Source organism: Lingula anatina, chromosome 1, assembly GCF_051362555.1.
Source record: "Lingula anatina isolate TDL-2025a chromosome 1, LinAna3.0, whole genome shotgun sequence".
NCBI classification, from domain to species: Eukaryota; Metazoa; Brachiopoda; class Lingulata; order Lingulida; family Lingulidae; genus Lingula; species Lingula anatina.
The window spans coordinates 62,258,352-62,272,927 of record NC_141767.1 but is presented as its reverse complement, the minus strand read 5'-3'; the positions used below and the strand labels follow the sequence as shown (position 1 = coordinate 62,272,927).

The 14,576-nt window shown below is 37.8% G+C and overlaps 1 pseudogene; it reads left to right on the top strand.

Annotated features, from left to right (window-relative positions):
* Window positions 1–10,118: 10,118 nt before the first annotated feature.
* On the top strand, window positions 10,119–14,314 carry LOC106170905 (cAMP-dependent protein kinase type II regulatory subunit pseudogene; annotated as a pseudogene).
* The last annotated feature ends 262 nt before the right edge of the window (window positions 14,315–14,576 follow it).

Genomic DNA, 14,576 nt, shown 5'->3' with positions numbered 1-14,576 from the left:
GGATCCCCTCAATGGATCGCTACCTTTTTCACTGTACTCTAAGACCCATTATGAAGTGTCTGGGGAAACGGTCATAATCTGGTCACCAAATTCGATTTTCAACACTAAATGCGTTATCGTAAATGTAAAGGCCTAATGTTCTATTAGTGTATAGTGAGAAATTGGAATGTTATGCCAGTTTCACGTCATGGTAATGCACATTAGATTAGGTCCAACCAGGTTCTCCTCACTTGACCTGACTGTGTTAGGGCTGGAGCAGCAGGGCACAAGTCGATTGCAATAAGCCTGAAAAGGACTAGATAATGTGTTCCATTTACTGCAAGAGAACACATTAAAATAGAGTTGAAAATATAACTGACTTAACAAAACCCCACTAAAGTCCTCTTACTAAAGTCTTATCAGGATGAATTTTAAAGCATTTTATTACACTCATAATTCAAAACTACATAATGCATTTTTTTTTGTTTTTTTTTAAACATCTTTATTCTCAAGAGGGTTAAATATTGATACAGTATAAATAAAGGTGGCAATTCGCCTAGGCATTATATGCTCACCTTTGGAATTTAATAATAATAAAAATAATAATAATAATAATAATAATAATAATAATAATAATATTCAAAGAAAGGCAGTGACGAGAACATGAGTGGCATTAGAGGGGAGTGAGGGACAGGGCATGGGGGGGGGGTAATTATGGGGGGAGGGGCAATAGGCCATCAGGAGTGAGTGGTAGGCGCCAGAACAGAAATGGAAGAAGATTCAGACATTTTTAAACATAATGCAGTTAATGCGTAATATGTTTGTTTTAACAAATTTTAAAATGAAATGCTCTGCCATCATAGTTTAACGTATCTTTTAATCCAATATTTAAAATTGGGCACATAATGGAACAAATTAAAGAAGCATTTTTGAGAAAATAGCCTTAACTTTGAGATCTGAGTGATATTTACGTGGTAATGGAAAAGGCAGTTTTACAGTTATTTGCTGAAAATGAGTCACCGTTCAAATCTCGTTAAAAGCTGTTTTGGGAATTCCTGTCGCAGGAGCAGAACACGAGCACTTACATCTTCCCAGGGTCGTATCTTTTAATTTGTGATGGGCAGATAACAGTTAAATCAGTTTTTATTTTCTCAACGACGCGTGCCGTGATTAGGATCTCGCAAACCATTTTATCTGTTGGATTGAAAGCTGGTTTGTCTATTTGTGGGGTGGTTGCAACAATATAAAACAGTATATACATTAAACAAAGCTTCTGGAATAAGCCCAAACGCCAAAGAATCGAGGGCAATGTCCCACAAAACCTCGGACCTGTACACGTCGCTTTTTTTTAGAACTCCATTTCAAAAATGAATAATCGATACCACCCTCTTGCAATAAAAATCTAATTTTTGCGATTCCCTAGGAGTTAATACACAATGTACTCTCCACGTTCAAATATTTCCTGCTGTTGACTAGGAACTGATGTAAAACAAATTGGAGAGTTTTCCTCCTTTAAAGGATTATTAAGCAAGAAGAAACAATGGATCATTTTGTTCAGGAATTACACCATGTCTTGTCCCTTGAGTCATCAGTTGGTGCACTGCAACAGTGCCGTTATGATGTAGGCCTATGTGTGTGTTCGGTGTGTGTATGTATGTAATGTGTGTGTACCGTCTACCAGGGCTACAGTTATTATTAAGTAGACATTTTTGATATTCAGTTTAGAGAATACTCGTGAAATTAACATATCTGTGAATATCTAGTGTACATGTCACTTAAAAAACTGTGGATTAAAAGCAGCCTATAATATTAGGCAGCACAAACCAGTTTCTAAGCTGTCGCTGTTCACTGTGTTTTGTGGAATTCTTTTAAATTCATAATATATTTTAATTGTTGCAATATATTTGGTATCATTATGTAGAGCCCATAGGTCCAAAAGTAATGTTATGTGACGTAACATAAATGATCCGTTTTCAGCTCTTAATTAGGTTTCGCATATGGATGATACTGAGAGAAAACCGTGAATTTAAGCATGAAGAACCCCCCCTTTAGGGAAAGTCAAACCTCAGTATAAGCCTATTGTCTTTCTGTTTGACAGCTGATATTCACTGTATATATTCTCGACTTTTCCTTCTTTTTTTCAACTTCCATGTCATTGTGACACTGAAAAAAGATAACTATGTAAAATCACTGGTATACTACATGCAAATTCTATAAACGGAAGTAAAATCTCCAAGTTTTATTCAATGATATATCATATTTAAGACAAACACAAATGTCATTTCGCCTCGACATTAAAAAGGCAAAAGAAAATCCCAATATATACAAACACATTCATGGATATGAAGATATTTTCTTCGTTCACCGTTTACATTAACAAACCTACCGGTAGAATCTAATCTTAAATGCTTTAGAAGTTATATTAGTTTGAGCTTTGGTTCATATTTCTTTGTTATTTCATTAAACGGTCTTTGGTGATTCACGGCAAATTCATTCAGCATGTGTATGACCTTGTGATTCCATAATGAAATACCACAGCATATCAGCAGTCGAAAATATCAAAAGAAAATAAAGCAATGGTACAGGTATGTTTGCTACATTTAGCTGATCTCAATACCCTGAGGCCCCGGACAATGAAGAAAAATATTTGTAAACATTATTCATTAGTTCATCATGGTTGTTTATTCGACACCCAATTTTGATAGGATGTTATTGGAAGTGATAGTGATTGGCCGTGTCAACCGTCGACATATAGGTGTTAAAGGCAGTCATATCTTAATGGCTTTTCAGAAGTATATTAAAGGAAGGGGTTTTCATGTATAACTGGCCTCACCACAGAATGCACGACGCTGTAATGGACATCTGTTAAACGGGGAATTGCATGTCAGTATATTCAGATCGGCTAAACATGATCTCCTTTCTTCCGTTTCCAATAAGTTAAAAGCGTAAGCACTCTGATAACCTCTTCTTGTCAGTGTTTTTTGTATTTATCTAAGAGGACAAACAAGAAAATGAAATTGATCGAAGACTGTTGTTTTTAAAAGATGATAGATGACTTTTCAATTAATGTATAGGGTTTGGAAATAAGTCCCGCAGCATTTGTAACAAAAGGGGGAGGGGGTATGTTTCGTGCAGAGTTTTGTTCGTGTAATATCTCTGTAATATAAGCTAAGCCCGGGGCATAGCGAAGACTCATGAAACTACAAAAAGTAACTTGAGCGGGGGAACATTTTAATGGATTTTAGACTTTCATATATACTCCCCCTAGCAAACAGTGTCACCCCTAATGCAATGCGTAAAATGATACAGACAATCAGGTCAAAACCAATCTTTTTAATCAACTTCTAATTTTTACTGATTGTACAACCAACGAATACCCTAACAAGAGTAAAAATCAAAGCCACATTTTAGTATTTTTTCAGAATCCTCTGAATTAGAGAACGCACCTGACGTGTTTGTGCGTGGAGTCAAAAAGTTCTTTAACATTTGTGGCCTCTTTGCAACCCCACAAATGAAAATATGTTCACTTTTTGTTTTGATATTTATTTTTTCATGCTTTAATATTACGTAATTTCAATTAGTTTAACATCATGTAATACCATACTGTATAATAACTAACACTATTTTTTACTAGAGGGACCGCTATCGGCCAAATTTCGAACACCACATTTGTGTTTGTCCTTTACTTATCCTTTTGTTTGAGTTAATGAGGAGACAAAGTTCTGTAATATTTGTGTGAGTGAGGGCGTTCCACATACGGTGCAAATGAGATCATTTCTGTTTGCAGGGTCATCTCTCAGTTATCAATTTCCCACACATTGTCATATTGGCGTTTGTGACGACGTCCTCTGACGGTAAACTCAGCAACATTTTTTGCCCTATTTTTGTTTTAAAAATGTTGCAGTCAAGTTCCTAAATGTCATGAAGTGTTTTCTACGAGGAAGCAATGAGCAGGGCGTGTTTATATCTTCTCTGGGTGTAATTGCCTTCAGTCGGCCTTACACAGACGATCTTGCCTGTTTGGTAAGGATGTTGTCTAACCCTCTGAATGGTTTTCATGGAACAACCCAACTCTGTGGATATTCGTCAGGTCAAAACTCCCTCCAAGACAACCGCTGGATAAAAAAAAAATATCCCTCTCAGTTAAGAGCCGCATATTATAAATAATTGGTGTTGGGTATGTCAATGGTCACGCTTGGTAGGTCAATGTCCTAATACCCACATGTCCAATTTATTCGATGATCGGTAGCATAGTTTTTATGTAATAGTAAAATTGAATATATGGGTTCCCTTGTTGCAATGTACATAGGGGTGACCTCTTTTTGCTAGGGGAGCATACTATTATTAAATATATTATTAATTTTATCCAGCAGAGTTGCCAAGAGGATGCCCGATCAATAAAAGAAGGACCTTATAACCTTGAAGAACAGAGTTGGAAAATGCATAAAAAATTAAGGCATATGACACTTTCTGGCCAACCATTTTAACCGGCAATATTGTGGTGGGAGCGTGAGTGTTAAAGGCTTTCACCACCATTAAGAATCACTCTCTGCCTTGAAAGGGCTACGTTAATGTGTACATAATGATGCAACTCGAGAGTCTGAGTTGGTGCAGAGTTGCACGAGTTACCATGATTACATCAACAGTCTACGTCAAAATTTTATCTCTGTTTTTCTGTAGAGAACATCTTAGTTACCCTTTCAATTTCGTGTGACTGGTTTATGCAAAACAACATTGGCTTTTCCAGCAAGGCATCCATTCGCTGACCGGCCCTACCAGCCTGCAAATGCCAAAGCACATTAAATTACATAGGGAAACAGGTACTCAGTAATTGACCACGGTCGTTTTGATACAATCCGTCTCTAAATTCTTCGGAAATATATCACTTCAAAGATAACGGAGACTCTATGAGCTGGGCTGATCAGCCCAAAAGGATAGACATGTTGGCAGCCACATTGAGAGCCCACGGCTAGCTTATGAAATAAAACTTTGGTATAATGAAATTCTCAGTTGCTGCTGTATTACCTGCTGTGGTCTGTATTTGTGTCATACAAACGAAATCTTGGATGACAATGCCCCTCTCCGCGCTATTTTGACAATTGTTTTTTTTCTTTGAGAGACTGATTCGAAGTTATCATATGGGAATACCGCACACTGTGAGCCCACTTCCTTCTTGTCTGTAGCTGATCAATACATGCGAATTGCTGTCACGTCCACTCTCTACTCATACAAAACTAGTGGCTTTTCTATAAGATGAGCACTTGCTCAAAAGGACAGACCTTCGTGATTTTGTAGCAAAAATAATCTTATTTTCCCCATTATCTCAAGAAGCATCACTTCAGGGCAGATGGAGTTTATATTGCACCAATTATCCGACTGAATGCAACAATAAACATGAATTTTTACCTTTACTTGTCACAGTATGCTCTGTGGGGCACTAATTGGCGTAGACTATATGCGAAACTCAATGTTTCCTGGTGTCCGTCTTCAAGGTATTTCTTTAAACAAATTTTTTCTCTAAATCATGTTTCTTTTGCGTCGACATATGCCTCATGTTGTTTTTAACTGAAAGAGCACCGCATCCTTAATTTGAGGTATGCTTTTCTTCCAGCTCTCAAAGCAACATGTATTTTTGAAACCTGCCAAATGAACCTTACCAAGATTAATTGAGAATACCCGTAGAACACTTTTGTCATGTTAAGCCAGGTAATGCCCATTGTAATATTTACAGTTAAATGGAAAATGCCCATTGTAATATTTACATTATAAGCATTCACTTTTTGTCAAAGTGAAAAGGATTAGATAAAAAAGATGCTTCAATATGTGACAGTTGTGCTCTCCCTTCCTCTCTTCAAATTCAGAAAAGTAAAGTGATGAAGACATGAGAAAAAAATGAATGACCTCGTACACTCGAATAATTGAACTATAAGACTGAAGGATATAGGCATACATTGCCACCGTGAAAAGTACACGTACATTCCAAGGTACCTTTAGTAAGAGAAATGTTCCTTGAAAACATCCGGCAGCGAGACCATGCAATACCAATACATGAAAGGGATCTTTATCAAATAGTCATCTATTGATTCACGCAGAAAATAAAAGATGAAGAAGAAGAAATAAATATTTTGTGGATAACTTAACACGATGCAATTTTATCTGATTATTTTTATTATCGAGTTGTTGTTGTTACCACGTTGTTAAAGGGATACCAACTGTTCAATTCTACCAAAAAAGGGATTTCCTGGGGTAAACGACGATTTTCTCACACTTACCAATTGTTAATGAATCCATTCCAAAATTCAAAGTTAGTCCATACTTTTTTCCAAGAATTATTTTTTGTAGTAATATTGTGAAATATGAATCTCATACGAACAGTTATTATCCTTTCTACTTTTTAGTGTTTCCATGGTGAATTGGAACCAGTAACGTTCTTCGTGATATCAGTGAACACTATCTTGTTTACACCTCAAAGCAAACATTATTGAAGCGAGACTTAACAAAACCGTTGCATGGAGAAATGAAAAATCTTAAAAATAAGATAAACGGTTCAAGCCCACCAACCTCATGGAATTGTATTGATTTAGCTATGAGAGCAAATTGGCAATCGAGAAGTCATAGGGGATATTCTAGCAAGTTTTGCAATTTTAACTTTATTTCCACTCAAGTTGTGACGATTAAACTTAAAAATCTCATATCTTAACAGACCGTATGGATGCGACATCTGACCAGTCCAAGGTTTCTCACATTGCATGTCGATGGATAAAAGCCCCAAATGAACGGTCTGTTAAAATCTCAGTCTGACTGTGCACATGGCAAGGGTCAGAAATTATTAGGTAACAATGGAATCCAGCCAAGCCTTTGGCTGAGAATCAAGTGAAAAAAAAAACAACATGCTATATGGATAATTATTAACATAAATCTATATTATTTCACCACAGCAGAAGAAGGCAAAGAAGTGCGCCTGAAAGAGGCAATGGAAAAGTAGACTGTTCTTGGATAAAGAGACGTGGCCACTTGACTTTGTGTTGCATGATCCTAGATGATATAAATATTTACAGAGAGAGATGGAAAATTAAAAAAACTTCTCTAAGAGAAAAGAGAATTTAAATAGCGACATGGCTGAAGTGTGTTTACGTTAAAATGATTGATTTTCCACGGGATATTTCAAGGTGGGTCGGCAGCTTCCGTAATGCGAGCAAGGACAGCATAAGGCCACTTACTTACATCTCCACCTATAGGAGATACGTGTACACTGGGAGTAGTTGAGATTTACTTATACATCAATCAACAAGAGCAGAAATGTCCACAACTGGAATTTACTCCTGGCGAACTGTCCCTACATAGGGCCTATGGACATACTTGTACCATGTACTATATAGGTTTCACTTTCGTTACATTTTTCTTTGTCTCAGTCTGTATGATGGGTCCAAGTCTAATCACAAAGTATTTTTAAGCCCTACTGGGCCTCTTCAGGGTTTATATATATATATAAATTGAAGCTCTGAATAAATAGGGTGTTATGCTTTTACGTAAAAACCAAAACAAATGTCAAAACAATTTTCTAAAGTAACATAGACGCTATTTTGCAAAAAAAGGAAAAAACGATATAATAATAAAATTTAATAATGATAAATGAAAATAAAATAATTGAACCTAAAAATAAAAAGTGCAGTCATATAGTTTTTTAACATCAGCTTGCACTACGTACACAGCTATTACCTTTTTATTTGTTAAGCAGCTGTTTGGAGATAGTTTTTAAATTGGATATCAAGCGTTGAATAAAGGTGTTCAAAAAATCGAATTGCTATGTAACCGACGTTACCACTATCTTAAGGCAAAGTTTCCTGTCGCAAACCTCCCCCAGATTTTTTAATCCATAAATTACACAGTCGAATGTTTTACCTTATATTGAATATTGAAAAAAGTAAAGGAGCTTTGATATAAAAACCCAGTGCATATATTAGAATTATAATAAAAGGAAGTGAGTTTGCTTGATTTTCTTTTACATCTTATTGTCTGAACGTCACACACATTGATTAAATGATTCTGTGTAAGTTTATCCCACATCGGACCCAGGATAAAATTTAACACCTGGCCGGATGACGTCAACCCACAGTCATCGGTCGTCTGCCAGACTTTCCCTGGTTAATAAAAATTGCATGGGATTGTACAGGGTGTTTCAAACGACGGCGGTGATTTAAATCTAAAATGAAGTGAAAAAGCAGCAATCCGCGGAGCTGAGTCATTTCAGACAAAGTAGTAGTATTAGAGATGTACATCCCCCATATATTACTGGGGTTTACAAGTATGTAATGATTTCCGAGTCAAGCAGTGTAAACGGCCATCTTTATCAAGTACTGATTTATGAGTCACCCAAATAACAGTAATCAAGAGGGCCCTATACGACCTGCAGTCTTGCCCCCAATTAATAGATGAACTCAGTAACTTTTCTTGAAAGAACCAAGGTCGGCTTTTTAGCTTACTTCCCCCCCCCCCACCCTAACACCCCTAATGAGAGTTCACAACATAGTGGCCTCTTTACATACAGATTTTTTTCTTTGACCTTATGAAAAGAATATAAACTGGATGGATGTTTACTTTAACAATAATGAAAGTTATTGTCATGGACAAAACCAATTTTATTATATATGTGTGTGTGTGTGTGTGGTTTAACAGATCTGAAAAAAAAAAATACTGCTTGCAGACGGAGGCGGCATGAAAAGTGCACTGCTCGGTTCTTTGACCTTGTTTCACGTCCCCATCAGTCTCCCTTCCGCATACCATATGTTGCATTCATCAAATATCAATTCGATAAGGGTGACTCCAACCAAAGACACGATACCGTATATGTATACCGTGTTGTGCAAAGGGAAAAATGGCGGACGCGCCCGCGCGCGCGTGTGTGCGTGTGCGATTGCCCACTTGGAAGAAGGGGTGGGTGCAGAAGAAAAATTTGGAATATAACGTCCAACCTTGATGCCCATAGACGTTTTTCGTGCCATTAAATGAAGAGAAAACTATTCAAATTTCATTTGTGACATTGTAAAAATCGTCAGTGCAAAAAAAATCTTTGATTTGGATGCCTTTTTCAGAGAAATTTATACAACATCAACGCAAATGAAATACCTAGACAATTGCAGATTATTGTATTACGTACTGGCCGTGATGTGATGACCATTATGCATTTGGGAAATATTAAGTGCTTTTAACTATACTGCACTGTGTCTACATTTTAGTGACACGTACGTATCCTGTCATTTTTTTCCTTTCGGCGTTTTGCTTTTTTTTTTCTTCTCGGTTTTATTGTGCTTCACGTTTCACGCAACATTCTACATTAACAGATATATAAATATTACATTATCTGCAGGTGTTAATTAAACTGACTCTCTGAAAAAGTATTTGATTTTCCGAAGCAGTTGGATGATTAACTTGGCTGTCGCTGAAGCCTGCCAACGCCCATGGCAAGTTTCACTGGTTTATAAACACACGCAATTTACTTCGTTTGATGAGTATTTCCATTGCACTTATTTTAGTTTAACCATTTTTTAACATTGAAATATGGAAAGTGAGAATATCCAATCGTGGCCAGTAAGACAGGGGAAGTGCTACTTTCAGAAAATTCACTTTCTGTGAATTCATAACGATAAGCAACCCTGATTACTAGCTTGTAATCCTTCTTTTCAATTGATTACAACTAAAGGATAGACAGGCATATCTCTGGTGAATTTTGCTTTATTTCTCAAATTAGCCTTTATATATCTGAGATGATAAAACGCCAGGACTTACAAAAGACACTGACGGTATTTGGGACTTGATTTTGGTTCATTTCCATATATAATCCGTCCACAAAACCGTCATTTGTGCGACTGTTGATTAAAAGTCTGGAATCGGTATGCAATGCGGAAAATCCAATGTAATGAATATTTGATAACATTGGGCTTGACAGTGAACGGAAAGCCACCAGGTTATCATTGCTGCCATGTGGAATGACTGGATCTGCACAGAAAAAATGACATTTATATTTTGTACTTCTATTTTAACAGTAAAAAAAAAAAGTAAAAAAAGCCTAAGGAACTTCCAAGATGCACACATCCTTAAAAGAGTGCCGTGTGGCCTCTTCACCTGAAACATACAGCTCTAATAGTGGTTTGTCCGAAAACTGAAAGATTGTGCTTATTACTTTTGTAGCTTTTTGTCTTGTTTTATTGGCAATTAAGTTAAGCGCTCAGATAAAAGCACCAGCCGCGAACTCGCACCGCAGTTAGGAATGCATTGCTTTCCCGTTAGTATTATCTTGATTTATATCTGCATCAAATTAGGAGATATACGTGTTCGGCCGCCCACTACGCCCTATAATTTCGCGACACCGTTTACTTTATCTCAGTTGAAGTCATTTTCACCCGAGCCTTTTACAAGGGCCATTTTTATCGACCGTACCAACCAACCAACGCACTTGTAAAACTAGCTAGGAGCATTAATTCCACTAAAGAAAGTATAGGTTTTTCATTGCTGCGGCACAACAGCACGCATTGATCAGCAACGTGGCTGCTCAATACCTTTTGCGTGACACGATGATGCTGCATTGAGGTAGGAGGAAAGAAAGAGAAAGGTTGCACATATCGGATACCGCCGAAAGAAAGTAAGCTGCATTACTGTGATCAGCTTCTGGAGAAATAGAGACACCAAGGATAAAGAACAAGGAGTGTTCCACTACATTTGCTTGTGTAACGAGGAGAAATAGGAGATTTGAGACTTGAACAAAGGTAAAAATCAGAGACACAGGTGTTACTTCAGCTTAATGCGGCGAGGCAGAATTAACTCTGGATTGGTATTATGTTACATTAGCACCATTCCGCCTTACTGAGGAATGTCACCAAATTGACATTTGCACAAGAATCGGCTTGCGTTGATGAACCGTATGCATTCTTATTTTCCAGTTGACGTAATACAGGCAAATTATCTTCCTTCATAATAGCTGAGTGAATACCTTCGTAATTGCTATGTGTGATATGAAGATGTGGGATATCTATAATCTCGTCCAAAAATCATCTCGTTAACATTATCCATTAACATTACCGAGAGGGTGCACTCCGAGACACAGCACGTAATTCCGCTCCAAACGCCTCCATTAATGTGAGACATTAAGCACACGTTTTTATCAAATAGCGATTTTTCTGGTGTATAAACAGTCCGACATCGAACGGCGATAGGCTGTGTTAAATATAACCTGACATAGCGAATGTGTATAGGCCTTAAGATCTTTTCCACGTCGAAGGCAGGCAGAAGACCCCGGGTGGCGCCTCACTGAAAGCTACTACCCGCACTTGTCTAACTGACTCTGGTGACGTAGACATTGCAAAGTGTATATAAACCCTATACCCTCAACTGCGGGGAATACTGGCTATTACTCAAAACATTCTCGGTGTAATTTAAACATTTGATGCAGCTTTAAAAGCGCTGATTGCTTCGAATCGACGTTTTAGGAAGCAAATGGTATTATAAAGGGGACTACTTGGGTTCACCGACGTTTCACATTGGTAGCGGCAATTCACTAGGGAGGTGAGATTCAGCCGACTATCATTCGCTTTGCTATGTTAGGCTGTAATGCGGATGCTAACTGTCGATAACTCGGCGAACCTTGCTATTTAGTCTGTGAAGCGAACCTCGAAATCGCAAGGATACATCGTCCTGATATCTTCACTGGTTACAGTTCAGTCTGATTGGATTGCTGTATCGAAGCTGATGCCCTGTCATACTGCGATTTACTGATGAACTTTCGCAGATTCAGTTAACTTTGAGAAGATCCAGGAATAATGAAGTTCCGTTATTCAAGCTATTGCAAGGTCACGATAGGTGAACGGTGAGATAGAAATCTTAATTCTCCACTGAGACATCAATTGCGTGTCTCATTCCAATCAGACCAGAAAATTGTGAAACTTCTCCTCGGTTGATTAGGTGCACGTTTTTTTTCCCTGTGGAAGATTTTCTTTATCACCGTATCATCACAAAAGCTCAATTTGTAAACAAACAACTGAATTTGTTCCACGAGCCCAGTTTAGAGGTTTTATGTCATAGACAGCGTGGGACTTACTCTTTAAAAAAGCCACGATGAATTTCAACATACCAGACGGACTCGGTGATTTGCTCAAAGACTTTACCATTGCCGTCCTTCGTGATCAGCCAGACAATGTGTACGATTTCGCCGTTGAATACTTTGGGAGAATTCGTGAAAACCACATAACGCGATCAGTCCCAATGTACGTTATTGTAGACGATGATGACGACGCCGGGGAACCAGACCCAAACATGTTCCGACCTAAAAATCAGAAAAATAAATTTGCCAGGAGAAAATCGGTTTCGGCAGAGAGATACAACCCCGAAGAAGACGACTCCCCCGACGAGAGGGTGGTTTTCCCTAAGACGGACGAGGAAAGGAAGACGCTTACCTCCGCCGTAGGGGGGATTTTACTATTCAAGTGCCTTGACACTGACCAAATGCAAGATGTCATTGACGCTATGTTCCGTAAAGAGGTACAGCCAGGGGAACACGTGATAGAACAGGGGGACGATGGCGACAATTTCTATGTCATTGATCATGGTGTCTTTGATGTTTTAGTTATTGCCAATGGACAGATGCAAAAAGTCCACCAGTTCCAAAATCGCGGCAGTTTTGGAGAGTTGGCCCTGATGTACAACATGCCTCGCTCAGCCACAGTGTTAGCCCTTACAGAGGGTCTGTTATGGGCCATGGACAGAAATTCGTTTAGGAGAATCGTTTTGAAAAGCGCATTCAAAAAGAGAAAGATGTATGAATCTTTGTTAGAGAGCGTGCCCATGCTAGAGTCACTGGACGAGTACGAAAGGATGAACCTCTCGGACGCTCTGGTGCCTCGTATATTCCAGGACGAGGAGGTGATTATCCGGGAAGGACAAGATGCCGACGGAATGTATTTTGTAGAAGATGGAGTTGTTAGGATTACCATCCATAAAGAGGGGCAAGAGGTAGAGATATCTAAAGCGGGTAAAGGCAAGTATTTTGGAGAACTTGCCCTCATTGAGAATCAACCCCGATCAGCGTCTGTGTATGCCGTTGGGAAGGTCAAATGCGCCTTTTTAGAGCGCGGTTCCTTTGAACGTTTGCTGGGTCCTTGCCTTGATATAATGAAACGCACTATATCCAAGTATCAAAACAGTTCTGGGCCCCCGAATTGATTAGAACATGGTGCGTATTTTGCTAAACAAAGTTTTGCTTGTTAAGTTATCGATTGACGGCTGGGCCGCGCACATGTATGGAAAACAGATACTGAAGCCTTCATTTGTATGAATTATCCTAAATTAAGGATCGGATATCAATTTTTATTATAGTAGACAATGTTTTTTGTTGCATTGTTATATACATAATTGCTGTCTTTTTGTCTGTAATTATCATTAAGAACCAGTGTTCTGGGGTATTCAATATGTTGAACTTTGGTCATTATAGAGTAGGCTGTTTGTGATTGTACAACAGAATCGCTTTGTTAGACTACACCGATTTCCCAACGCGAGACGCAGGAAATTGCTACAGTAATTTACAATCGGCGTTGGCTGGAGAGTAATAGCAACTAGTCACACATTTCGCCGTAATGAATACGTCTAAATTTACTTCTGTTTCCTAGGCAACGCATTTGTGCCTTGTCTATAAATGTGACGGATGATACACGCATATGCCAGGTCATACCAAAGACGTATCTATTTACCGTCGTCAATTCAGAGAGTCAGTCCTAATAACTTCAGTCAGGACGGCGATGTCCAGGTTTCAAAGTTAGAATCTGCACTCATGTCACTGAGTGTTTATTTCAATATATCTGGCCTTTAGATTTTTTGAGTCGCCTTCTTAAACATAGTCCATAGAAACTTAAGTATAATGGGAAAACGTATACCCAACCAATCCTAATCAAAACGATTTGTTCAGCTACATCTTCCATATTGAACTGATTGTGTAGTTGCATTTCGAAATAGCACGAGTATGTAGAACATTATTTTTTAATCAGAGAGAATTGCTGCAGTATTTTGTTGTATTATATTGGCAAAACATATTAGTAAGTTACGTCTCAGTAGTGACGTATGTGCCAGCAGGCTGATTAATTATTCAGCACTAGCATTTATATCTCATCACAATTCCATATATTTTCATAACAACGATAATATGTTTCACGGTGCAGTTAATGAGTAAGAACAGTGGATATAAATTTATTTTCAACATAAACCTTTATTTATCATTTATGTTATTTCTGTGAAGCATCCTATTAAATTGCAACAGATGTATTGCTTAAACGTATTAAATATTGTGAAATAATCTATAATTTGATTCATTTTACATTTGAAAGGGCTGGTGAGATAATCCATTACGATGGTGTAAATTTGATTGTTTTTAACATATTCTTTTTCTATTTTTTCAATGAGTGATTATTTTTACTTTTGTAAAAATGACTCTTTTGAGAGCCAAACAGAAAGCACCAAAGAGTGTGCTGACTGATCTTTTTTATTCCCAATGCCGTGTATGGATAATACACATACAAGGAAGCTTTATTACAGTGTGAAGAAAGAAATGGATAATT